Below are 27,658 nucleotides of genomic sequence, written 5' to 3'. Positions count from 1 at the left end.
TTCATAAAATCTACAAAAAGTTATGAAATTCTTCAACTCAAATATTTTTTGGTTATGGATATGGCGAGAAACCTAAAACCAATTGGCTGGCTATGATATGGTTATGGCGTTAGCGTTATGGTATGGGGCAGCGATTTAGTTTAGCACCCCCCGAGTTCGGGGTTTAACTTGGTATCAAATGAAAGAGGGAGTTCTCCCGATCACAAATATATATATCTTAAAGTGCGCAAACTTATAATTTAAATGTTATTTGTTGTTAAAGTTTGCAAATTTCTATACAACTTTTATATGTGTATACGTATATATATTCTATGACATTACAATCTGTGCTGCCACATCTAAAAAACGGAACAAGTGCAGAATCGAAAAATAACTTATAAAAATACCAATAGATGCTTTTTCCAACAATGTGGTGAATTTAATTGAAATACATACATTGGGCATTGTCTCATGATAAATTTTCCATAAATATACTGAGCCTCTTTATGTAGGCTCTTTTCTTAACATCTAATTCTGGTCGTACCGGATATGACAGTTTTACTTCATATTCTGTTTCATAATTTTCATCATTTTCCACATTGGACTTTGCATCAACATCATTATCATCATCGTCATTTTTTGATAACTCTGTTTTAAGCTTCATATTTATCAAAGGTTCATCTTCCTTAGTATTAGAATTAGAAACATTGTCATCTTCGGTTAAGTTTTTATCAAGTTTAGCTTTTTTCCTAGGTTTAAATTCTTTACTATCCGTACTAGAATTAATACCATCATCAACATTTTTCGTGGTCTGTTTGAGTTTTTAAATTTGCCAATGGTTCACCTTTATCAGTATTAGAATCAGAATGGCCTTGGCCATCTTCACCGTGTTGCAAAGTAGGCGACATATGTTGGTGTTGATGTTTGCGCATATTGGGGATATGTTGGTGGTTCACTAGTCATTAATTGTTTAGAAGTTTCAACTTGTTGCGATTGTTGTTGTTGTTGCTGGCTGATGATGTGGTGTTAACGTTTGTTGTACAATTTATTCGGGTGATTGCACATATTGTTGGTGTTGTTATGGTGCTGGAAAACCTTCCGATATTGAAAGTCCTTGATTAGTGTAATCCCCACGTAGTGAACTACTCCTGTGACCGCGTCCGCGGTAACTATTACATCTGAAGGCGCTTAAGTTACAGGCATAGCTGACATCGCTTATATAACAGGTTGACTCTATAGTAAAAACCAAAACAAAATATTAGAATCAGTGTTTATGAATAACATATTTAAAATAAGCTCTTACAACAACGTGATCGGTGGCTACATCCCCGTGAAAGTAGTGTGGTGTTCCTCCTTGTATAAACGTAGGTACTGGATGTGCTCAACCGTGCAGTTTTCTTCTAATTTGAGCAAATGTATGTTCTTACAGCCACAGCTGGAATATTTGGGATATTTCTATCCTCACATCGTCAAAATCAAATTACCTAGAATGAAAAAGAAACTCATATCAGTAAGAATAGATTAAAAGTTTTTAATATAAGCCGAAAAGTGTTCCATAAATAGGGCTCCACACATAGCTCTTTTCCAAAGGCACAAGAGAAATTTCAGATAACTAGAATCAGGACCTGGTAAAGTAACTTCAAATGAACCTCCACCATGCCTATGCATCTTCCGTTGGCAGGGGTACCCAAAGATACTTTGCTGTTGCATTCATAGAGAACATAAAATTGTAACAAGGGACAATTGATTGATGTTACGAAGTAAATTAATTAGACGTGCTACAATAACCAATAAATACAGATGACTGTTTAATCTATTATCAAAGAGGATAGATATACAAGAGGGTGCACTGTAGAGTTTCTACATGGCGTTGAAACAAGTTGGTGTTCCTCTAGAAAAACCAGATTAGGTTTTCACCATACGTTTTGTTATTCTGTCCGCACCAGCCTGAGCTGTCATTTTTATTTCTTTCTTGTTTCGTTCGTGCGCGCGGCCATTTTTGACACTTTTGTTTGTTTATATTTTCATTTGCATAGTTTTTTTTGTTATCCAAAGAAAACAAGTGTTTTTCTAATTGATCGGTTAATCGTGATTTTGTGCTGTTGTGACTAATAAAACTTTACAAATTGAATTTTAAAATGCAAAAGAAAATTGTTAAGTGATGGTGCAAATGTAGATTTGTGTAATAAAGATTTTATAAATGTGCAGAAGTGAAAATAGGTAGGTACCGTGGTATGTGTATAAATGTATATAGCTGCATATATATGCAAGTGCTACAATGTCGACGGCGTTTGTCTTCGATTTAAATAAAATCTAAGAAAGTCAATAGAAAACTGTAGAAAACAAGTTTTAAAGTGATAACATACATTTGAATGTGTATTACAATTGGTTAAAGTGTGATAACTGAGAATATGTAGGTAGCGAGGCAAGTGTATAAATATATATATGTACGTATGTATATATGAAAGTGGTGAAATGCCGACGGCTTTTGTGCATTCAAGTGGTCCAAAGGAAAGCTTGCCTAAATATTTGCAAACTAATTAAAATCTTACAAAATCATTGTACATATTATGTATAGATAGTATGTGTTCAAATAAATCCATACATATATATATAAGTGTGCAATACTTTGTGTTCATCTTTACTCCCTCATCTTATGGTGAAAAGTGCGTCAGAAGGGCAGAAGAATTGTTAAGTGTTCAACCTTATTTAAAGGAAAACTATAACTTTTTTAATACAAACTATGTACTAGCATTAACATTGTGTGGTACCTATATGTTTAAACAAAAATATTCCTTCACGGCGTGCCCAACCATCTCTCTCCCCCACAGTGACAACTGCCACAATTGCGATTCATAACTCTGTAATGAAATCGCAACGGTTTAACGGAAAAGATCGCGGAGATAACCGATTACATGAATAAAAATAGTATATATTATAGCCTCAATTCAAAATACAAAGCTAACATCTAGGTCGAACCCCCGAGACTCTAATGGCTAAACATCCATAGGAAAGATCGTGTCTGTGTGTTTTGACTCTGTTTGAAATCAAAAAAGAAACCGTGGCGTAGTAAGGGGGGTGAGTCAAAAAAAATATTTTTCCCGGGCGCAAGAAAACCTCACTACGCCACTGTCGGCCAATTCGGCCCAATCACTTATTTGGGAATCAACAAAGGAGAGTTTGACCAAAGCCACTGGCTGTCCAAGTGTGTAAGGAGCAGCACAATCTGTATCCCCATGGATGATGCAATATAAAAAGGTCAAAGAAAGAATAGACCTTCTCGCTTCTAAAGTTTTAAGATTTAAAAGAAGTAAACGTGCATTATATGAGGGAAGAGGGCTAGTAAATCTAAGTGACCACAGACAGTATTTAAGAAAAACTTTTTGAACTCTCTCAATCCTATTAATTGCAAACTGTTGGAATGGTCGCCAAATGATAGTGGCATACTCGAGATGATATCGTACAAATGAATTGTAGAGCAATTTGAGTGTATACGGGTCAGAGAACTCTCCACTAATTTTCTATTCTGCGTCATAAATTCAACTCACCTACCAAGTTTCAATGCTTTTTTCGTCTTTGGTAATGAATTATCGCACTTTTTCGGTGTTTCGAAATTTTCGATATCGAAAAAGTGGGCGTGGTCCTATATGTATAGTCCGATTTCGTTCATTTTAAATAGCGATCTGAGATGAGTGCCCAGGAACCTACATACCAATTTACCTCAAAATTTACTCAAGTTATCGTGTTAACGGGCAGACGGACGGACGGACGGACATGGCTCAATCGAATTTTTTTTTCGATGCTGATGATTTTGATAAATGGAAGTCTATATCTATCTCGATTCCTTTATACCTGTACAACCAACCGTTATCTAATCAAAGTTAATATACTCTGTGAGCTCTGCTCAACTGAGTATAAAAACGTAGTTTAAATCTCCACAATTGAGATGTTCCCCTACCCTCTTGGAGGCGGGAAAGATCAAGCAATTGTTTGCTAGGGTATCCAGGTTTGTAAGAATTAAGCATGAACTGTTTGTTCAGCATTTTGTTATTAGCCTCACAGGATCATCCTATGACACTGCCCGAGGAACGAAGAAAAGATAAGTGTAGGATATTTGTTCAGCATTTTGTTATTAGCCTCACAGGATCATCCTATGACACTGCCCAAGGAACGAAGAAAAGATAAATGTAGGATAAGCCAAGTGGCCGCCCAAAGGGGTCAGCAGACGCATAGTTGAAAAATAATATTTTATTCCCCAATTAGAAAAAAATTTGCCATGTTGACAAGAATCTACGAATATCAACATCTCAACACAATTTACTAAAGTACATATGTACATAAGTACATACATACATGCATTAAAATCATTTCTTCGTAAGTCATCACAGCATTGCTTCTCGCCCCTGCTACCGCAGCACCATTGCCAACAACGATCACATCATCGAATTGAATTTACAAATTTTTGTCAACTCGAGCTGAAAATATTTCGCAACGTTACCAAATTTCATAGCAAGGTCTTCTGCTACCGCATCCCCTTGTACGAAAGCTTTGACATCATCAACTTTAAAATATTTTTTCAGCTCGAGCTGACATGGCATGTTGCCAAATTTCCAAAGAACCATACCAATTTTGCTTATTTTCTTCTATTTTTGCTGAAGTTTGTATCAACAATCTCTTCTTCTTCCATTTTTATGATGAATTTATGAATGAAATTGGTGTACTTAATATGAAATCAATCGTAAAAACAATTTTGTCCATCGATTCGCGCTACGAATAAATCTATAAATTAGACTGTTTGGAAAAATAGTTAAATATGTGGATTTTTACTTCGAGCAAAAGAAAAAAAGATGCTGCCAGTATTAAAGCTCATCAAATTTTCTATAAGCATTATTTAACAGTTACCTATACATTGGATTTTACAATTTTTTACTCGAATAACTTTGGAAGGAGTGATCCAATGAAAAAAATTTTGTTAGTTTTTTTTTTCAGAGCATGCAATTTTATATGTGAAAATCATGGATCAACTATATGGTTGGCTCATCTCTACAGATACAAAATACCTTTCTATTCCAGTGAAATGAAAATAATAAAATCAGTTAATGAGATGAGCCAATCGTATAATTGAGCCGTGTTTCATGTTTTCTATGTATAAATTGTAATAACTTTCGATTGGATAGCAACAATTTAACAAAGGATTTACATCTTATGATTTCTATCAAATTAAGAAAAATACCAATTTAGTTCGTATATATAAAAATAACATTGTGGATGCGCATATGTAAAGCCTTTTATTGCATCCAATCAATCCCAGCAAAATTTTCAGTCGAATTGGATATTTTTTGAAACGCTCTAATATACGTAATATACCAACACAAAAGTTCAATTGCTGCGATCGGCAGGCAATATTCCGAATGTCCTCATCCATTCGCTCGTAAATACATACAATCATCACGGTGGCAGCAGGTCAACATACAAAAATAAAAACTCCATATACTTTGTTTCTGTATTTCGACAGACTAATGTCAAAGTCGTACTCCGCCGACAGATGAAGGATCAAATCAAATGAAAAAGCACTGATCAGCCGATTTCCAGCCGTCACCTGTATGGTTCCGCCGAGCAAAGAATGGATAACGTTTTTATATATTTATTTACATAAATATTCTTTATCATTTTGCTATTCGCACATTAGATAAACAAATAAAAACGCACGATTTTGTTATGGAAAATTTATTTAACTAATTTTCGTATGCTTATACATATATTTGTGCACATTTAAACTACAATACAAGACAATCTACAAATCATATGCACTTGCTATTTCATATTTCGATACAATCATACAATTCAGTTTCTATCACAATATTTGCTAAACATCGCGCTTTATTTGTTTTTTGTTCGCTGCCTTTTTTTGACATTTCTTCGAATTCACCTATTTCAAGGTGGTGGATACGAAAGTAGATAGCAAAACGAACTGCGAAATCCTAATCGAGATCTTTCAGAATCAAAATGGGTTTCACAAACTGTTCCCAACTCTACAGTGCGCCCTCTTGTATATCTATCAAAGAGGATTGATAGATATACAAGAGGGCGCACTGTAGAGTTGGGAACAGTTTGTGAAACCCATTTTGATTCTGAAAGATCTCGATTAGGATTTCGCAGTTCGTTTTGCTATCTACTTTCGTATCCACCACCTTGAAATAGGTGAATTCGAAGAAATGTCAAAAAAAGGCAGCGAACAAAAAACAAATAAAGCGCGATGTTTAGCAAATATTGTGATAGAAACTGAATTGTATGATTGTATCGAAATATGAAATAGCAAGTGCATATGATTTGTAGATTGTCTTGTATTGTAGTTTAAATGTGCACAAATATATGTATAAGCATACGAAAATTAGTTAAATAAATTTTCCATAACAAAATCGTGCGTTTTTATTTGTTTATCTAATGTGCGAATAGCAAAATGATAAAGAATATTTATGTAAATAAATATATAAAAACGTTATCCATTCTTTGCTCGGCGGAACCATACAGGTGACGGCTGGAAATCGGCTGATCAGTGCTTTTTCATTTGATTTGATCCTTCATCTGTCGGCGGAGTACGACTTTGACATTAGTCTGTCGAAATACAGAAACAAAGTATATGGAGTTTTTATTTTTGTATGTTGACCTGCTGCCACCGTGATGATTGTATGTATTTACGAGCGAATGGATGAGGACATTCGGAATATTGCCTGCCGATCGCAGCAATTGAACTTTTGTGTTGGTATATTACGTATATTAGAGCGTTTCAAAAAATATCCAATTCGACTGAAAATTTTGCTGGGATTGATTGGATGCAATAAAAGGCTTTACATATGCGCATCCACAATGTTATTTTTATATATACGAACTAAATTGGTATTTTTCTTAATTTGATAGAAATCATAAGATGTAAATCCTTTGTTAAATTGTTGCTATCCAATCGAAAGTTATTACAATTTATACATAGAAAACATGAAACACGGCTCAATTATACGATTGGCTCATCTCATTAACTGATTTTATTATTTTCATTTCACTGGAATAGAAAGGTATTTTGTATCTGTAGAGATGAGCCAACCATATAGTTGATCCATGATTTTCACATATAAAATTGCATGCTCTGAAAAAAAAAACTAACAAAATTTTTTTCATTGGATCACTCCTTCCAAAGTTATTCGAGTAAAAAATTGTAAAATCCAATGTATAGGTAACTGTTAAATAATGCTTATAGAAAATTTGATGAGCTTTAATACTGGCAGCATCTTTTTTTCTTTTGCTCGAAGTAAAAATCCACATATTTAACTATTTTTCCAAACAGTCTAATTTATAGATTTATTCGTAGCGCGAATCGATGGACAAAATTGTTTTTACGATTGATTTCATATTAAGTACACCAATTTCATTCATAAATTCATCATAAAAATGGAAGAAGAAGAGATTGTTGATACAAACTTCAGCAAAAATAGAAGAAAATAAGCAAAATTGGTATGGTTCTTTGGAAATTTGGCAACATGCCATGTCAGCTCGAGCTGAAAAAATATTTTAAAGTTGATGATGTCAAAGCTTTCGTACAAGGGGATGCGGTAGCAGAAGACCTTGCTATGAAATTTGGTAACGTTGCGAAATATTTTCAGCTCGAGTTGACAAAAATTTGTAAATTCAATTCGATGATGTGATCGTTGTTGGCAATGGTGCTGCGGTAGCAGGGGCGAGAAGCAATGCTGTGATGACTTACGAAGAAATGATTTTAATGCATGTATGTATGTACTTATGTACATATGTACTTTAGTAAATTGTGTTGAGATGTTGATATTCGTAGATTCTTGTCAACATGGCAAATTTTTTTCTAATTGGGGAATAAAATATTATTTTTCAACTATGCGTCTGCTGACCCCTTTGGGCGGCCACTTGGCTTATCCTACATTTATCTTTTCTTCGTTCCTTGGGCAGTGTCATAGGATGATCCTGTGAGGCTAATAACAAAATGCTGAACAAATATCCTACACTTATCTTTTCTTCGTTCCTCGGGCAGTGTCATAGGATGATCCTGTGAGGCTAATAACAAAATGCTGAACAAACAGTTCATGCTTAATTCTTACAAACCTGGATACCCTAGCAAACAATTGCTTGATCTTTCCCGCCTCCAAGAGGGTAGGGGAACATCTCAATTGTGGAGATTTAAACTACGTTTTTATACTCAGTTGAGCAGAGCTCACAGAGTATATTAACTTTGATTAGATAACGGTTGGTTGTACAGGTATAAAGGAATCGAGATAGATATAGACTTCCATTTATCAAAATCATCAGCATCGAAAAAAAAATTCGATTGAGCCATGTCCGTCCGTCCGTCCGTCTGCCCGTTAACACGATAACTTGAGTAAATTTTGAGGTAAATTGGTATGTAGGTTCCTGGGCACTCATCTCAGATCGCTATTTAAAATGAACGAAATCGGACTATACATATAGGACCACGCCCACTTTTTCGATATCGAAAATTTCGAAACACCGAAAAAGTGCGATAATTCATTACCAAAGACGAAAAAAGCATTGAAACTTGGTAGGTGAGTTGAATTTATGACGCAGAATAGAAAATTAGTGGAGAGTTCTCTGACCCGTATACACTCAAATTGCTCTACAATTCATTTGTACGATATCATCTCGAGTATGCCACTATCATTTGGCGACCATTCCAACAGTTTGCAATTAATAGGATTGAGAGAGTTCAAAAAGTTTTTCTTAAATACTGTCTGTGGTCACTTAGATTTACTAGCCCTCTTCCCTCATATAATGCACGTTTACTTCTTTTAAATCTTAAAACTTTAGAAGCGAGAAGGTCTATTCTTTCTTTGACCTTTTTATATTGCATCATCCATGGGGATACAGATTGTGCTGCTCCTTACACACTTGGACAGCCAGTGGCTTTGGTCAAACTCTCCTTTGTTGATTCCCAAATAAGTGATTGGGCCGAATTGGCCGACAGTGGCGTAGTGAGGTTTTCTTGCGCCCGGGAAAAATATTTTTTTTGACTCACCCCCCTTACTACGCCACGGTTTCTTTTTTGATTTCAAACAGAGTCAAAACACACAGACACGATCTTTCCTATGGATGTTTAGCCATTAGAGTCTCGGGGGTTCGACCTAGATGTTAGCTTTGTATTTTGAATTGAGGCTATAATATATACTATTTTTATTCATGTAATCGGTTATCTCCGCGATCTTTTCCGTTAAACCGTTGCGATTTCATTACAGAGTTATGAATCGCAATTGTGGCAGTTGTCACTGTGGGGGAGAGAGATGGTTGGGCACGCCGTGAAGGAATATTTTTGTTTAAACATATAGGTACCACACAATGTTAATGCTAGTACATAGTTTGTATTAAAAAAGTTATAGTTTTCCTTTAAATAAGGTTGAACACTTAACAATTCTTCTGCCCTTCTGACGCACTTTTCACCATAAGATGAGGGAGTAAAGATGAACACAAAGTATTGCACACTTATATATATATGTATGGATTTATTTGAACACATACTATCTATACATAATATGTACAATGATTTTGTAAGATTTTAATTAGTTTGCAAATATTTAGGCAAGCTTTCCTTTGGACCACTTGAATGCACAAAAGCCGTCGGCATTTCACCACTTTCATATATACATACGTACATATATATATTTATACACTTGCCTCGCTACCTACATATTCTCAGTTATCACACTTTAACCAATTGTAATACACATTCAAATGTATGTTATCACTTTAAAACTTGTTTTCTACAGTTTTCTATTGACTTTCTTAGATTTTATTTAAATCGAAGACAAACGCCGTCGACATTGTAGCACTTGCATATATATGCAGCTATATACATTTATACACATACCACGGTACCTACCTATTTTCACTTCTGCACATTTATAAAATCTTTATTACACAAATCTACATTTGCACCATCACTTAACAATTTTCTTTTGCATTTTAAAATTCAATTTGTAAAGTTTTATTAGTCACAACAGCACAAAATCACGATTAACCGATCAATTAGAAAAACACTTGTTTTCTTTGGATAACAAAAAAAACTATGCAAATGAAAATATAAACAAACAAAAGTGTCAAAAATGGCCGCGCGCACGAACGAAACAAGAAAGAAATAAAAATGACAGCTCAGGCTGGTGCGGACAGAATAACAAAACGTATGGTGAAAACCTAATCTGGTTTTTCTAGAGGAACACCAACTTGTTTCAACGCCATGTAGAAACTCTACAGTGCACCCTCTTGTATATCTATCCTCTTTGCTGAAAGGTGCATTTGTTGCACCCTGCTGTCTGGCCGCTCACCCAACAACACCAGGCACGACGGAACTTGTCTTTTTTATTGGACGTTGTGGTAGCGCACTACCCTCAAGTGGCCCAATGAAACCAGGCTAATCCTGTTCACGGGTCCGCACCCCGTGGGACCGCGGTTAGGCATAACGTCACGGGGGGGAAAGGCGATTTAGTCGCCACTACTTCGTATGCGCATTTCTCTGCGCTCCCTTTCGGCATTCATCATCAATTTCGTCATTACTATAAAGGCCATCTTGCTCACAGCAATCCAACAATCTATTTGTCCGCAAATTCATGGAACTAAATTCCTAATGGAAGGTTCCTCTCCAAAAACTCTGTTTACAGACAGTCTTTCGCCGTGAAAACGAGGGCAGTGAAATATTACATGTTCTGCGCTTTCCAATTCGGACGGACAGCTTGGACAGAAAGGATCCTCCTCTATCCCACGCTTATGTAGATATTCCTTGAAGCCACCGTGCCCGCTCAATATCTGAGTGAGATGGTAATTTAGTTGGCCGTGTTTTCGCTCGTACCATTCCGCTATATTCCGGACTAGCATGAAGGTCCAGCGCTCTTTTCTCGAATCTTCCCACCGTTCTTGCCACCTAACTATTGTTCGTGATCTTGCGCTTTTCTTAGCATCTTCAGATGGTCGGCTGAATCCAATGGCATACAGATCGGCCATTTCACTTGAGAGTAGATCTACTGGGATCTTCCTGGATAAAACATGGATCGCGTCGTCGGAACAGCACATGATATTCGCATAGCAGTAATGCGGTAGGCTGCTAATATATCTTTTTGGTGGACCATTTTAGATCTGTGCCATATTGGTGCTGCATATAATATTATAGAGCTGGTTACGTTGGATAATAGCTGACGGGTAGCTTCGCTTGGGCCGCCGATTTTGGGCATTATTCGCGTTAGGGTTCCACTAACTCTAGAAACTTTGTCCCACACCGCCCTGAAGTGATCCCTAAAAGTTAGTTTTGAGTCAATGATTACTCCTAGATATTTCAAGGAGGGCTTTGAATTTATTTGATAATCTCCTATGGTTAGGACCAACTCACCCACAGTCCGCTTTGAGCTCATCAGAACCACTTCTGTCTTATTGCTAGCCATCTCCAGCCCCGTGTTCGTCAACCATTCCTTTATTCCTTTATTCCCACGGCGTCATTACATAATGCTTGGAGCAGATCAAGTTTCTTGGCCACTGCTACTACGACAATATCATCTGCATAGCCGACAATTTCCGTGCCTCCGGGAAGGTCGATTTGTAGCACCCCGCCATACATCGCATTCCAAAGAGTTGGACCTAGAACAGATCCCTGAGGGACACCGCCCATGGTGTTGTGCTTTCTTAGTCCCTCATCCGTATCAAAAGGGAGTACTTTGTCGCTTAGATAGCTACAAATTATTCGGAGCAGGTACGGAACTTGTCTTGGGACACCCAAAGTGCACTCACGCTTCTCATGGCTCCAGCGGGTTAGCGGCTTCCTAGAACTTAAGCCACTTGCTGCTTCTAGATCTGACAGCTGTGAGCTGGAGTCTTAGCCCGACAAGCGCAGGGCACGAGCACAGAACGTAATCGATCGTTTCCTCCTCCAACCCACACTTCCTACATCTGCTATCACTGACCAAGCCTAATTTAAAGGCATGTGACGCCAGAAAGCAGTGTCCAGTAAGAATACCCGTCATGAGTTTAGTGTACAGTTTAATGATAATGAAAATATAAGAATCAGTGTTTATGAATAACATATTTTAATTAATCTCTTACAACAACCTGATCGGTGGCTACATCGCCATATAGGTAGTGTGGTGTTCCACCTTGTATAAACGTAGGTACTGTATGTGCTCAACCGTGCAAATTGACATTAGCAGTAATATTATTTACATAAACATAGCTTGGTATTTGTGCAGGCCTCAATATAGCATACATTGGTTCAGTTCGGTGTACACCAGCCACTGGTACAAACACTTTTGAATGCATAGCTTTCATATAGGATGGATGTCCAGCAGTGCTCCGGTTGTGCCAATATGTAATGGGCTGCTCCGTCTCTTGGTACGGCTGTATAGGTATAGGCGGGTGCAATGTATTACTAGTCTGCTCAAGATCGTATGGTACATAGATGGCTCGAAGACACCAGAGGGGATTGGAGCCAGAGTTTTCGGACCCAGAACCAAAATATCAGTAACTCTAAAAGCACATCCGAGCATTTTCGAGCGGAAGTATTCGCCATAAGTTAGTGCAGCTAAGCTGAACCTTCAGCGCTGATACCCCAATGAAACAATTGCCATACTCAGTCAAGCAGTCAGGTTCCACTAAAGGCATTTGCGGCGTTCGAAATAAAGTCAGCACTGGTCCTTCAGTGCGTAGAAAAGCTGAATCAATTAGGAGCACACAACGTAGTGTTGTTGGCCTGGGTCCTAGGCCACAGGGGAGTGGAGGGCAATGAGCAGGCGGACTCAATGTTTAATTTGTTGCGTCTCTCCCACAAATTGTCAACCTCCCAGCAGATCCTTGCAGCGGGTCTGCGCCATACTCTCCTCTTCCGGGAAGGTATCGACCCCAATCCGGGTCCTTCTCCTGGCCCCAGTACTGAGAAATGGGTTTGCTGCGTTTGTCGGAAAAGAATCTTTTTAGGACGGTCATATATATAAGGGCCTGAAATATTTCAATGAACTTCCTAATCACATAAAAAGTAGTAATAACTTCAATACTTTTAAAAAAAGTTTGTTGGAGCATTGTAAAACCCTTCCAATAAGATAAAGTTTTTTCTTTCTTTTATTTTTTTACATGATATACCGATACTGGAGCGCGAAAAGGGAATGGTAATATTGGTAGCAGCAAAATACAATGCATCCGGCCCTAAGGAAAAGAAAATCGGTGGCCACCTGTAACTCCAGACAGTTCCAACAACTAATTTCGCTGGAATTCGGTATTTCCAGCTGGTATTTACTGTTGCTGATCGGAATCACTCGCATTTCAACAGCATTAATATAACAATAAAATTATATAATGTGTAACAAAAATAACGAAAATAAGGCCAAATAAAAGTTGCAGCAGGGGGGATTGGAAACACGTCTTTTTCAACCTCCCATTATATGTTGAGCTGTGCTAATCGGAATCTTCATGCATTCCGACAGCGTCTTTAATAAACAAAGTTGAGGGGTTATTTTCAATTTCCAACATCCAAAGACATGTTTAGCTGCATTGATCGGAGACTAATACATTCCGACAGCTTAAAATACACATAAAATTGAAAAATATAAGTTCCAAATTTTGTTGCCTTAAGCTGGGAGCACTGGAGGATTGGAAACGTCGTAACGAGTGGCTCCCAGACTCGTCCTTTTGTCACGCTAGTAAATATGCTGATCGGAATCACATGGCATTCCAACAGCATATTCAATAGAAATAAGTGATTATAACAATGAATTGTACTTAGTAGTTTAAGTTTTAGGCCTAAACAGCCGTAATAATAAATAAATTAAATTAAAAAAATAAATACTCTTGTCAGTGTTTCACGTGCAAGGGATGGTTGCATCGGACAGGTTGCTCTGGGCTAGATTCCAAAATCCAGCGTCCTCGTAACTTTTATAAATCTTTTGTGGCTCTTGTTGTTCACGGCCTCATTACATTATGAGGAAATACGGCACCTGAGAACACAGCCGTATGAAGCTAAAAAACACAAGCATGTCTTCAGTGAACTCCACAAACAGGCGTCGGACCTCTATTCCGGTGATTCCTGTAATCAAAGAACAAAACTAGCAGAGGAGGAACGCACTCTCCCTAGGGAAACGAGAGTAGTCACTCTAGCTCAACTTCGAGCTGGATAACGTAACAGGTTAAACTCTTACCTATCCAGAATCAACCCCGACATACAAAACATTGTCCTGCTTGTAATGTGTCCCCACATGTCACCAACCATCTCTTTAACTGTATTGTGGAACCAACGCCTCTAACACTCCTCTCATTATGGTCCACCCCTGTTGAAACAGAAATTTTCTTTGGACTCCCGTTAGAGGACATTGATGACAATTTGTGATCGGCCGCACCTATTGGATGGGGCGAAGCACTGCTTCTACAACAACAGCAGGCGGCTAACACGGAAAGAGAGGCAGCAACTGCATGACCCATCGATCCCCAGCCGTTCCTGCCAGTTGGCCCACAGGGGCATTTATTAGCAGAACTGAGGGAAAAGAGAGAACACTGGCGCAATATGCCAGGCCTGAGTCAATCTAAGTTACTGTTAGGGGGTTACAGCACAACTCGAATTAGGGCATTAATAGGCCTCTCAAAAAGATAACCTAAGAACCCTAACGGCTATTCTTACAAGACACTGTAGACTGAACAGTCATATGCAAAAGCTGGGTATAATATCGAACAACACATACCGATTTTGTGATGGATCAACAGACGGTGGACCATATCCTTCTATATTGCGGCGCAATTTCAAGACGTAGGGCTAAGTTTATGGGCTCACCATGGCCAGAGCATTCCCACATTTAATCACTCAAGCAAAGAACACTGCTGGGGTTCATCAAGGAAGTCGGCTAGGATGAGGTGCTGTGAAGGAGATGTGCAAGTCACTGTGCAATCCTCAATAAATTATCTATCTATCTACGTTCCGGTAACAAGCACCATTGTGGTACTAGCCCCACCATCTCGGGAACTATTGATATGACTACATTAAACCTTCTAGGGATTGAATATTAATAATGCCGGCAATGCGAAAGTCTGCTAAAATGTACCATTCTCCATGGAATGCTCGATATATGACTATCCACGTTTTGAAACAGTGATGAAAAGAGCAAAATTTACAAAAATTTTAACTGGCTGTGGGTAGTAAGGTGTTGATGTCCTCTCTTAACGCAATGTGTCACGTACACCTGTTAGAAGGTGAATCCGCCCCTTTGCGCAATCAAGGTGGAATGTCCCCCAGCTAGCTCAGGGCGAGAGGTCGGGGCCCTTAACCCTTGTCCACCTTGATGCGGGGCGGATGTCACAATCATCATCATCTGACTTCCGTGCATTCCCCTCGCAGAAAGCCCACCCTACCTTGGACCGCTCGAGTTTCTGCTTGGCAGCGAGTCCCCTTTTCCTCTGCTCCAAATGACCCTACATACTCACCCTAATGTCATCTTCACCCTCCCCCAACCGATTAAATTTTAGCAAACCATTTCAATTTCTTTCTTCTTTTCAACTTCAATCCAACATATTATTTATTTAAAATATCTTAACTTTATACAAAACTTCAATAAAATGATTATATTCGAAAATTTTAAGTTTCTAACTTATTCCTCTATATGTACAAATCAGAATTTTTTTTGACAATTTGACCAACGGATCATTTGCACAAAAAAAAATAACGAAATTCCGAATAAAAGTCGACTCATAAACGATGAGGAGAATTATATATGTATATATACATTATACTTATACAAACTCGTAATGTTAAAAAAACGTATATGTGAAAATTCGCAAAATAAAATTTTCATACAAATGGTTTACATAAACCCCATATAAATCATTCTGACAAAAGAACATCTTAATTTATGACGAATTTGACACCACATTAAAATCTACTTCGGTTAATAAAAAAAATGAAACTGTAAAATATTCTCTTAGGCCTTTCTGCCACCAAAGTAGGTCAAACTTTTATGCGCTCAATAGGAGCGAAATACGAAATAGATTCAATACCCTACTGCCTACCTAACAGAGCTCTATTATGAAGGTTAAGGGAAATTGGTGTGAGCCAGTTCTTTCCAGCTATTGCAAGAAAAAAACGGAGGTATGAATTTATTTAATTTTAGCCATTTGACCCCCTTTTGGTCACTGAACAGCACTTTACAATTTATACCTTGATTTTATTCGACTGTACACAAAGTTTGATTCGGACACAAAAAAAACTAAACATAGCCTACCCTCATACGTATATTAACGCTGCGACCTTTTTGCTTGCTTTAATTCCCAGCTTTCTTGAAAGGTGAGTTGATACACTCAACACTCCTGATTGCCGTCTTCGATAATCATATTTGTACAGAAAAGCGTTATGGCATTGAAATTATGGTAGGTATTGATACAAATTTATGGTAACGAATTATCCCTGGCGCTATGCAGAAGCACTCATGATTGGATGTGATACTCCTTCCTACAGGACGGACGAAAGATTTGCTTTAGTATAAACATTGCTGGAGGATTATACGCCGATTTGGCGTTCACGCTCCTCAGGCCATACATGCGCACCTCCGTGTTATGTCCAAAGACAAACATTAGGGTGGATGTAATACAAAAAAGTTTATCCCAAAAAAAAAAGGAATTTACACAGAAAAAAATTATCACAAAAAATGTTAACTCATAGAAATTCAAAGAGGTGGAGTGGGGATTTATACTCACTGAAATCCGGGACTGCATACGCATTATGCCAGGTCCGGATTTCAGGGGAGGATTCGTGACCGAAGTCGAAGTGGAGGTTACGCGAACCCCAAATGGCGCGAAAGTCCCTATATGCACATAAAAAAAAAGGTATAGAATTCTATGACTCACCAGATCCAGGATATTCCACATCGTTTATGCCGCGTTGGCTCCTGCCTGAATTTAAAATTTGTTTGGTTGCCCGAGCGCGCGATTGGTAAATGGCGTTTTGCCTTTTAATGGATTTTTTTTATTTTTGTTTAATTTTTATACAAAAAAACCACGACTTTACGTTTTTAATACAGCAACGGGTTTAACTTTTCGCGCACAGGGATAAATTTATTTAATATAATTTAAACATAAAATTTTACAAGCGGGCGGCGCGCTGCAGACTTGTATGCTGCTATATGTCAATAACTATACTCTTTCTCTACAGTTATCGCTTCTTATATAGCCGGTATCCATAAGAGACACCGTTTAATGTGCCGTTTTCTCTCGTCATCCTCAAACCAACCGCAACCATTTCCACCCTATATCCATCCTTTTCCGATTTTCACCACTCTCTTACCGCTCATCTGGCAACCCTTGGAAGATGAGCTTTTTATAATTTTCCCCCATATTGGGAATTTTGCTGGTTCACTTCAATTTGACATTTCGCATTTGTTTACATTTTTATAGGTGTGCGAATTTATGTCCGCAAAGATTTTTTCATTTTCGCGTGATTAATTTAAATAATTTTAGTGCGCGTGTGTTCTTTTTATATAAAAAAAAACGGGGCGTCCCTTCAGTGGAATTTATATGCGCTCCGTTGTGCATCTGAGCTATCTGTGGTGGCGGCCACGGTGATTCTCACAACTGCTAAGACTCGTTCAAAACTTTCTCGAGAGGTGTCAAAAAGCGCGTTTTGGACCTAGGATCAGGACCCCGAGAGCGGAAATCCAGGATTTCATACCTGCCACAAGATATCTGCCGAAGAGTTTAAACAAATTTTCATATGGTTGTTTGCATTTTATGGTTTGGCATACCCACCAAAAAAATGTGCCCTTATATAAGTGATTAGTTCGCAAAATATTAAGAATGTTTTTCTTTTCTTTCTTTATTTCTTTTTCAGTGCTGGCCTTAGGAGGCTCCGACTTTGGGCCGTTGCTACCGTGCTGCCATACTCGAGCGGGACAAGGTGCGCTCAAAGCCCAACGCGGGGAACACCCACACCCTGACAACGTCTCCTGCCTCGAGAGCTCAGCCGGGCATATGTTACGGGAAGTATACAATTTTAAAATCTGTGTATAAGAGTTATTACTTTGTGTGTGTTTTATGTGTTCATTTTGGGTAAACTTGGAACGAGTGGTTTTTGGACACGTCCTTCCCCGCCGACTTGACCCTCATCGACGAGGTGGTATTCTGCAAGTAATGAAATATATTTATTTAAAGTTTATTACATTTTGTTCTTTTTTCAGGTCATCACAGCGCTTTCTAGTATTAAGTTATTTAGTATCCAATAATGTAGTTTTAAGTTATTCACCCGTAAATGATTTAGTTCAGGGTTAACTAGTATTAAGTTAATTATTAAGGGTTAGGTCCTGTAGAATTAGGTTCTTTAGGATTCGTTTATTGTTTAAGGTCCTTCGCGTGCCAGGCCCCTAAACTATTCCCTGCCAACGACTCTAACAAGTACATATTGTTACCTAGCGCCTTAGTAATTCGACACTTAGTGAACTTGCGACAAAATTTAGCGTTTACATTTTGTTTAAAGTCGCTAAGTACAAAGTTCCGTTTGTAAATTTCTTGACCGGGCTTAAATTGTACTTCGCGGATCCTTTTGTTGTAACGCGCCGCGTTGCTCTCATACGCTTCGTGCAAATTCTCTTTTATTTTCTCGCGCATTAATCTAAGCCTGTCACTATGATCAAGCACAAACCTTTCATTGTCATTAAGACAACTCAGTTTCCTTGCGAGGGCATAATCCGCGCCGTTCGTGAACATATTGAATCCGAAAAGTGCAAAGTATGGCGACACTCCGGTCGCAGAGTGCACTGCACTCCGAAGAGAACACTCAATCTAGGTTAGGTATAAATCCCAATCCCTATGGTCATTTTCTAAATATGATCTGATCGCAGCTAACACCGATTGGTTTGCCCTTTCGGCGGCATTCGATTGCGGTGAATAAAAAGCTGTTTTTAGGTGTCTAACCCCGTACGTTTCTAATAGTTCCGAGAACTGTTTGGATACAAATTGTTTACCGTTATCGGAATGTACGATTTCCGGTACACCGAACTTATGGAAAATTTCTTCGGTTAAGAACTTAACCAAATTACTCGCGGTAGCTTCGCGCATTGCCTTCAAAAATATGAACTTTGAAAAATGATCGATAATGATAAAAATAAAACAGTTGCCGCGTTTCGACCTCGGATATTTGCCTAAAAAGTCAATGTATAATTTCTGAAAAGGGCGGACTGTTACTACCTCTTTTCCGATCCCTGGCTTTAGAGTTGCATTACAAGGTTTTGTTTCCTTACAGGTCTGGCATTCTCGTACAAAGTTGCGAACCTGTACCACCATGTTAGGCCAATAGTACAACCTCCTAAGTCTATGTAGAGTTTTCGCCATACCCCCGTGCGCAGCTATCTCTGGACAATGTGCGTTTTCGATTAGCGTTGACGTCAACGCCTCAGGGACCCACAATTTCCACTCATTTTCCTCTAGTTCTACGTTTTTCGACAAAAAATTTTTAAAAACCATGCCGTCTTCTACCTTTAGATCAGGCAACCTATCTGTATTGTTTTCTATCGTGTTGATTAATTCTTTATATTCCTTCGATTCGAATTCAACGGTATCCATATTTGCTATTGGAGATTCTGTGATCTCTGCTATACAACGCGAGAGCGTATCCGCCACTATATTGTCGGCACCTTTACGGTGTTCTATTTCGAAATTAAAAGCTTGTAGTTGTAATGACCACCTAGCTAGTCTTCCATTTAAATCTTTTAAAGACATTAGCCATTTAAGGCTAGCGTGGTCGGTCACTATTGTAAAGGGCATTAAGTCAATATATGGTCGAAATCTCTTGACGGCCATCACCGCCGCAAGACATTCCTTCTCCGTTGTACTATATTTTCTTTGACATTCGTTGAACTTTTGTGAAAAGTATGCGATTGGCTTTTCTGCATCATCACTTTCTTTTTGGTAGAGTACTGCACCCAGACCGTAATCAGATGCGTCGCATTGTATGAAAAATCTTTTTGAGAAATCCGGGTGTCTGAGAACCGGAACACTTGTGAGTGCTCTCTTCAAGCTATTGAATGCTTCCACTGCTTCTTCAGACATTTCGAACTTTCTCCCCTTCTTCAACGAATCTGTCAAAGGTGCTGCCATTGTGGCGAAATCTTTTATAAATCTCCTATACCATCCTGCAGTTCCGAGGAAACTGCGCACCTCTTTTACCGTTTTTGGAACAGGGATTTTCTGTATTGCTTTGACCTTCTCAGGATCTGTCTTTAACATCCCGCCTCCTACAATATAACCTAAATATGGCAATTCTTTAAAACAAAATTTCGATTTATTCAACCCAATCGTAAGGTTCGCGTCTCTTAAGCAGATGACGACTTCTTGTAAAATTCGAAGATGTGAGTCAAAGTCAGGAGCGATGATTAATAAGTCATCCAAATAGATAAAAACATTTGACTTTAGTCTTTGTGGAATGACACGGTCCATTAGGCGACATAGTCTTTGGGCCGCATTGCACAATCCAAATGGCATTGTAACGAATTGGTAGAGTGGACGTCCAGGCACGGTAAACGCGGTATAAGGTTTACTAGCTTCGTCTAGCTGGATTTGCCAAAACGCGAACTTTAGGTCGACGCTACTTATAAAGTGTGTGTCGTCAATGCGACTTAGTATAACCTCTATATTTTGTAGGGGGTACGCGTCTTTTACAGTGACGGCGTTTAGTTTACGAGCGTCTAAACAAAAGCGATTTTCCCCGGCTTCCTCACCACTGTCGTTCGGTTACTCCAGGGGCTCTCACTCTCCTCTATAACGCCCAACTCCAACATTTTGTCGACCTCCTCATATACGATGGCTTGCATTGCCGGCGAAAGAGGATAATGTCGCTCCTTAATAGGTACTGCTTCGTCGACTAACTTTATTGTATGCTTTTCCAAGCTAGTTCGTCCTAACCCGTGATCATCATATGTCCTAAACTCTTTTACTACTTTTTCTAAACGTTCTTTCTGCTCTGGCGTTAAACAGTGTAAAACCCGACGTTCGTTCCTGTCTTCATCAGATACCAACTCTTGCTCTATTTTTGTTAGATCTATTTCATCCACGGTAATAACTTCAGGTGCCAACTGAAACGCCCTCCAAAAGTCGACTCCGAGGTAGATCTTTTGTTCGAGATATGGGCATAAAAAAAATGTAATTTTTTGTTCCGCTGTATTAAACTTTACCGGTAAAGTTATTTTGCCTAAGACATTATGTCTGCGGCCGCCTGCAGTTGTGACAGAAGACACATAACGTTCGATAGGAACTCCTAATCCTTCTACAAACTCCCGACAGCCACGGCCTAGAATACTGACGGAGGCGCCAGTATCTAGTAAGCCGCGTGTTTGTATGCCCTTTATATCTATATCCGCATACACGCGGGTCTGTTGTACTTATTTTCCTAATAGATGCAACTACCTTCTGTCGGAGTTTTTTCCTCTTTTTAAATCGTTCCTTTTCGTTTATTTTCCTAATAGATGCAACTACCTTCTGTCGGAGTTTTTTCCTCTTTTTAAATCGTTCCCTTGCCTTCTGAATTTTACACGAAACTGCCCGACGTCCCATAACAATTCTTTCCCGAGTCTCGAGGTATTTCCTAAGTCGTTCTTCATAGGATATCGTATTTTCCTTTCCTGTCTTTGAGGGCTTTACGGTTTTTGTGTTTCTATTGAAAATGCAAATATCAGTTGTAATTGCTGATTCTATATACGGTTCTGTATTTGTTGACGCGTCTACTTTGACGAGGTTCGGGTGGAGCGCGATTCCCCCGTCACAATCGCGTTCCTCAAAGCGTTTCCCGCTGGGTTACACATTGGGCATTTAGGAGTAATAACATCCTGTTTGCCACATTTGTAACAGAAAATGCGCCGTTGAAGCGACATGCATTCGGTGAAGAAGTGGCCGTCAGCGCCACAATTCCAACACGAAACGTTTCTACGGATGCCCGCCTGCTTATTTGAAGACTGATGGCGTATTTCCTCCACGGTGACTTGACCCTCATCACCGGGAGTAAAACGCTCATCATCTTCAGATTGGTAAACTTCATTCACATATTGTGTGCGTGGCGTAAAAGTACTCAACGGCGTGCGGTCACGGCGCGGAAAGCATCGCTCGACCTCCTTACATTCCATTCGTAATTGGTCTAAGGAATATGCCGAAATAGGGTAGACCATTTTAGCTAACGATTCGCGCAAGTTCCCTTTTACTAATCGTACTATCTCGTATTCGGGTATCGGATTTTTGAGTCGCGAACGTAAAATACCAACTGCGTGAAAATACTCGTCGATATTTTCTCCAGGCCTTTGCTTCCTCTCTGTCAATTCCCTGAGGATCTCGAAATCTGTACGTTGTGATGAAAATTGGCGTAGCAGCGCGAGCTGTAAACTCGGCCAATCGACTCTGCCGTGCGACTTTATATAAAGCCAGTACCACTCGCGTGCTTCACCGCTCAGCAATCGATGGAAATCGCGTATTATTTCATTCCATGTACACCCGTATTGACCTTTTAAATACTCTAATCGAAACATAAAATCTTCCACCGGCATCTCATCGCGGTGCCCTTTAAAATCTAGTCCCCATTTTTCTACCTTAATCTCAGGCCTGGCAAGTTCCCTATTCCTCAGTCACGACGCCTCTTGACGTCCGGCAGAGATAGCTGCAAATTCTCCTTCCTCGACAATTTGTGGTTGACGAACTGGTGGTGGGTTGTTGCGCGTTTAGGCTGCTGCACTACTCGTGTGGTGATTGTTGTCTCTATTACCGTTACCATTATTTATGTCGGCATGCGTAGCTAAATCGACGGAGCGCCTAGAATTACGAGATTCAATACTCGAATTTTGTCTTCGTCGTTTATTGTTCCGGTTACGTGCCCTATCGTTACCCCCTGATGGCTCTAACGCTGTACCCGTATTTGGAGTTGCCCTAGTTAATTCCGGTAAACTCTCACGAATTTCCGTCAGAATCGCTTGTTTCGCCTCGACCATCAATTCTTTTAAAATTGGTGCTAACTCATCCCTAAGCCCCCGAGGGTTGCTTACAGAAGCACGATTTAGTTCGACAGTATTGGTAACAGTAGGTGGTGGGAAATTCAGGTTAGACGGTGGAGCTGGTAATGGTTGCGATTGCTCTCTCGGCGCTTTCGAAATCGTACCGGTGTTCTTCTTTGGCTCTGCTGAAAGGTTATCCGTATTCGCTTGCCTACTCTCTCCGCCTGCGGCTACGGCTGTGTTACCGCCCCCGAATCGATCAGAAAGATCTATAAAGGTAGTGTCGTGAGAGTTCGCCATATTAGATGATTTTAGTTTATTTAATTGTTTAGTCTTGTATCGGGTGTTATAAGGTTCAAAGCGACCCATACGATTGGTGTTTTACCCCTATCGCACCGTCTATTTTTTTTTTAGATTTATTTCGCAAAAAAAAATTAATCTGATTTCCGCTCAATTTCAAAAAAAAAACTTCGATCGCTACTTCGACTTCCAAAATCCTATCCGTATCTTTAACTTGTTTCCCCTAAAAAAATTATTTATAATTTCAATTCAATTTCAGAATATTTGACTTTAAATTGTTTCCCGCAAAAAAAAGGAGGCAATTCGATTTCAAATCTGATCGCAAAAATTGTTTTCAAACAAGATGTTTATAGCAAAAAAAAAAAATTTTATCGTTTAATTTCGTTCGTTTTCGAAGATCAGTTTCAACTATTTACTTTGGATGTTCCCTCAAAGAAAATTGTTTATAATTTGAATTCTATGTCAAACTCTTTGACTTCAAATTGTTTTCCAAAAAAGTATTAACACTTTCAAATTTCACATATATAGGTTTGGGTGGGTTCAGATAACATTCAGGCCTATCAAAAAAAAAGTTTTGATGCTAGGAGTCATTGGAGCAAACTCTTGCGTTCCTACGAGGGTGTATGCACTTCAGTATTTCAAAAAAAAAAATCTATATGTGGATCTGTTCTAAAATTCGCATACATTATGCAACACTAGCTTTATACAGCTGACCGCTTGAGGTCATAATGTATAATTTCCATAATTACGGAGCAACATATTAACAAAAAAACTTAATAAGGACTTCCCTTTTATCTGAAGCTACAAAAAAAAAGATTGATTGTATTGTAATGAAAGAAAAATAATTTTTAGTAAATTATAAAAGATGCAAATAGTCGGCCACCCTAATGCGGCTATGCCATCTATGGGCTATTGCTAGGGTCTGCCATCTGCTTCCAACTCCTGTCTCGGTGCATTTAAATTTTCGGATCAAACACCATGAATAAGTCACCGAAACAGGGTGTTGGTCGCATACGGCCAGACCCGTTTAAATCGATGATTGCATACGTGAAAAAATATGTATATTTATAATATAAAAATTGAAATATATTTATATGAAATGAGCTTTGCTACTACTAACGACTTAGATGTTGATTTCGAATTTAAAATTTGCTCATTGCCGGGCGCCTATTTCAATCAGCGGCGCTGCTGTACAATCCTCACGATAACATTTTACTTTATCACCATACATATGTATATGGTATTTAAAAACAATTTCTTTTGGTTGGCCGCTATACTACATATAGCGGCCACCTCTCTATGCTTTCGATTGGGCGCCATATTAATAATAATTGTCACGTACACCTGTTAGAAGGTGAATCCGCCCCTTTGCGCAATCAAGGTGGAATGTCCCCCAGCTAGCTCAGGGCGAGAGGTCGGGCCCTTAACCCTTGTCCACCTTGATGCGGGGCGGATGTCACAATCATCATCATCTGACTTCCGTGCATTCCCCTCGCAGAAAGCCCACCCTACCTTGGACCGCTCGAGTTTCTGCTTGGCAGCGAGTCCCCTTTTCCTCTGCTCCAAATGACCCTACATACTCACCCTAATGTCATCTTCACCCTCCCCCAACCGATTAAATTTTAGCAAACCATTTCAATTTCTTTCTTCTTTTCAACTTCAATCCAACATATTATTTATTTAAAATATCTTAACTTTATACAAAACTTCAATAAAATGATTATATTCGAAAATTTTAAGTTTCTAACTTATTCCTCTATATGTACATCAGAATTTTTTTTGACAATTTGACCAACGGATCATTTGCACAAAAATAAATAACGAAATTCCGAATAAAAGTCGACTCATAAACGATGAGGAGAATTATATATGTATATATACATTATACTTATACAAACTCGTAATGTTAAAAAAAACGTATATGTGAAAATTCGCAAAATAAAATTTTCATACAAATGGTTTACATAAACCCCATATAAATAATTCTGACAAAAGAACATCTTAATTTATGACGAATTTGACACCACATTAAAATCTACTTCGGTTAATAAAAAAAATGAAACTGTAAAATATTCTCTTAGGCCTTTCTGCCACCAAAGTAGGTCAAACTTTTATGCGCTCAATAGGAGCGAAATACGAAATAGATTCAATACCCTACTGCCTACCTAACAGAGCTCTATTATGAAGGTTAAGGGAAATTGGTGTGAGCCAGTTCTTTCCAGCTATTGCAAGAAAAAAACGGAGGTATGAATTTATTTAATTTTAGCCATTTGACCCCCTTTTGGTCACTGAACAGCACTTTACAATTTATACCTTGATTTTATTCGACTGTACACAAAGTTTGATTCGGACACAAAAAAAACTAAACATAGCCTACCCTCATATGTATATTAACGCTGCGACCTTTTTGCTTGCTTTAATTCCCAGCTTTCTTGAAAGGTGAGTTGATACACTCAACACTCCTGATTGCCGTCTTCGATAATCATATTTGTACAGAAAAGCGTTATGGCATTGAAATTATGGTAGGTATTGATACAAATTTATGGTAACGAATTATCCCTGGCGCTATGCAGAAGCACTCATGATTGGATGTGATACTCCTTCCTACAGGAGGGACGAAAGATTTGCTTTAGTATAAACATTGCTGGAGGATTATACGCCGATTTGGCGTTCACGCTCCTCAGGCCATACATGCGCACCCCGTGTTATGTCCAAAGACAAACATTAGGGTGGATGTAATACAAAAAAATTTATCCCAAAAAAAAAAGGAATTTACACAGAAAAAAATTATCACAAAAAAATGTTAACTCATAGAAATTCAAAGAGGTGGAGTGGGGATTTATACTCACTGAAATCCGGGACTGCATACGCATTATGCCAGGTCCGGATTTCAGGGGAGGATTCGTGACCGAAGTCGAAGTGGAGGTTACGCGAACCCCAAATGGCGCGAAAGTCCCTATATGCACATAAAAAAAAGGTATAGAATTCTATGACTCACCAGATCCAGGATATTCCACATCGTTTATGCCGCGTTGGCTCCTGCCTGAATTTAAAATTTGTTTGGTTGCCCGAGCGCGCGATTGGTAAATGGCTTTTTGCCTTTTAATGGATTTTTTTTTTATTTTTGTTTAATTTTTATACAAAAAAACCACCACTTTACGTTTTTAATACAGCAACGGGTTTAACTTTTCGCGCACAGGGATAAATTTATTTAATATAATTTAAACATAAAATTTTACAAGCGGGCGGCGCGCTGCAGACTTGTATGCTGCTATATGTCAATAACTATACTCTTTCTCTACAGTTATCGCTTCTTATATAGCCGGTATCCATAAGAGACACCGTTTAATGTGCCGATTTCTCTCGTCATCCTCAAACCAACCGCAACCATTTCCACCCTATATCCATCCTTTTCCGATTTTCACCACTCTCTTACCGCTCATCTGGCAACCCTTGGAAGATGAGCTTTTTATAATTTTCCCCCATATTGGGAATTTTGCTGGTTCACTTCAATTTGACATTTCGCATTTGTTTACATTTTTATAGGTGTGCGAATTTATGTCCGCAAAGATTTTTTCATTTTCGCGTGATTAATTTAAATAATTTTAGTGCGCGTGTGTTCTTTTTATATAAAAAAAAACGGCGCGTCCCTTCAGTGGAATTTATATGCGCTCCGTTGTGCATCTGAGCTATCTGTGGTGGCGGCCACGGTGATTCTCACAACTGCTAAGACTCGTTCAAAACTTTCTCGAGAGGTGTCAAAAAGCGCGTTTTGGACCTAGGATCAGGACCCCGAGAGCGGAAATCCAGGATTTCATACCTGCCACAAGATATCTGCCGAAGAGTTTAAACAAATTTTCATATGGTTGTTGGCATTTTATGGTTTGGTATACCCACCAAAAAAATGTGCCCTTATATAAGTGATTAGTTCGCAAAATATTAAGAATGGTTTTTCTTTTCTTTCTTTATTTCTTTTTCAGTGCTGGCCTTAGGAGGCTCCGACTTTGGGCCGTTGCTACCGTGCTGCCATACTCGAGCGGGACAAGGTGCGCTCAAAGCCCAACGCGGGGAACACCCACACCCTGACAAATGTAATGACAACTGCGATGCAGGGAAAATGACAAAAATCTTGCAAATCCACTGATAATAAATAATTAATGCCTCCCCTTCTATGCAGTTCTATGCATACATACATGTGTATTTTTCTCTCCAAACGCTAATTAAAAAAATTAATTGGTTTTCTCATGAACTTCGAACTCTGTCGTATTTGCATTCTTCAGTTGATTATCAACAAAAGCATGAAAAATTATTTAATATGGTAGCCAATTTACTTACCCTTTCTGGTGCGATGATTCCTGGACAATCGGGCCTGACTAGATGCG

At 38.8% G+C, this 27,658-nt stretch overlaps 1 long non-coding RNA gene across 2 annotated transcripts; it reads right to left on the bottom strand.

Annotated features, from left to right (window-relative positions):
* Window positions 1–551: 551 nt before the first annotated feature.
* Window positions 552–27,658, bottom strand: LOC137251775 (uncharacterized). Of its 2 annotated transcripts, none has more exons than XR_010953340.1 (3): window positions 27,612–27,658; window positions 1,283–1,463; window positions 552–1,212 (listed from the first exon to the last, which is right to left on the bottom strand). It is a non-coding gene; the product is annotated as an uncharacterized lncRNA (long non-coding RNA). The 2 variants fall into 2 exon arrangements; XR_010953341.1 differs by lacking the exon at window positions 27,612–27,658 and adding an exon at window positions 16,864–16,881.

The sequence above is a fragment of the Eurosta solidaginis genome, chromosome 5 (assembly GCF_040869045.1).
Source record: "Eurosta solidaginis isolate ZX-2024a chromosome 5, ASM4086904v1, whole genome shotgun sequence".
NCBI classification, from domain to species: domain Eukaryota; kingdom Metazoa; phylum Arthropoda; class Insecta; order Diptera; family Tephritidae; genus Eurosta; species Eurosta solidaginis.
Note: the sequence above shows the minus strand (reverse complement) of the source record. Positions and strands in the feature narration are given on the sequence as shown.